Consider the following 1,039-nt stretch of genomic DNA (forward strand, 5'->3'; position numbering starts at 1 on the left):
GAAACAGACTGTTTAAATATGGTTCCCAATCAGAGACAACCAGCAACAGCTGACACTCGTTGCCTCTGATTGGGAACCAATCTGGCCAACATAGAAATATAACACATAGAACTATAACACAGAACTAGAACACAGAATCTACACACCCTGGCTCAACATATAGAGTCCCCAGAGCCAGGGTGTGACAACATGCAACAGCACCATCCTAAAATCAGAGGCAAAACAGAAAAGGAATAGGAACAATAATATGCCATTTAGCAGACGCTTTTATCCAAAGCGACTTACAGTCATGTGTGCATACAATTTTATGTATGGGTGGTCTCGGGGATCGAACCCACTACCCTGGTGTTACAAGCGCCATGCTCTACCAATTGAGCTACAGAGGACCACAACTCTCAATAGAAAGGGCATCATGGTGGCATAGGTTATGCTACACACGGGAAATAGGCTATAGAAGGACAAAAAGTGTAACTGAATTGAGAACCAAAATAGAATATAGTATGGCTTAGGCTAATGGGAATTGTTTATTAGTAGGGTACTAGGGTGTAACAGCCCCCCCCCCCCCCCCCCCCCCCCCCCCCCCCCCTAAGATCGATGTCTAATTGCTGACACAAAAAAGGTGAAGGTCATGCTTAGGCGAATAAACAATAAAAGGAAATAAATGGCTACTGTTTACACTTTTTTAGGTATTTCAGGAAATGTTGTTTTTTAGAAAAGGGGCGTTTTTAAAAGTACCAGGTAACTTAGCCAGTACCGGGATGCCAGTTACCCCTGTAGAAGATGATGGTATAGGGTTTCACACAGTGTGTTAAAATCCATTTAATCAGTTTTATTTAGAAATTCTTTAGTAAGTAATACTTAAAAGCAAAGTCTAGTTGTCTTATTTTAATTATTTAAATACACATTCAAAAGACACTCGCAGATCTGAGCTATCTTTTTTGCAGGTGCATGGTAACAGTTGAATAAGATGAGAAAAAAGAAGAAACGCGCCCACTGCTCTTGATAGTATCACTGCTCTTTAATAAGCTTTACGTATTGG

The sequence above is a fragment of the Coregonus lavaretus genome (genome assembly GCF_964263955.1).
Source record: "Coregonus lavaretus genome assembly, chromosome: 14".
Classification (NCBI taxonomy): domain Eukaryota; kingdom Metazoa; phylum Chordata; class Actinopteri; order Salmoniformes; family Salmonidae; genus Coregonus; species Coregonus lavaretus.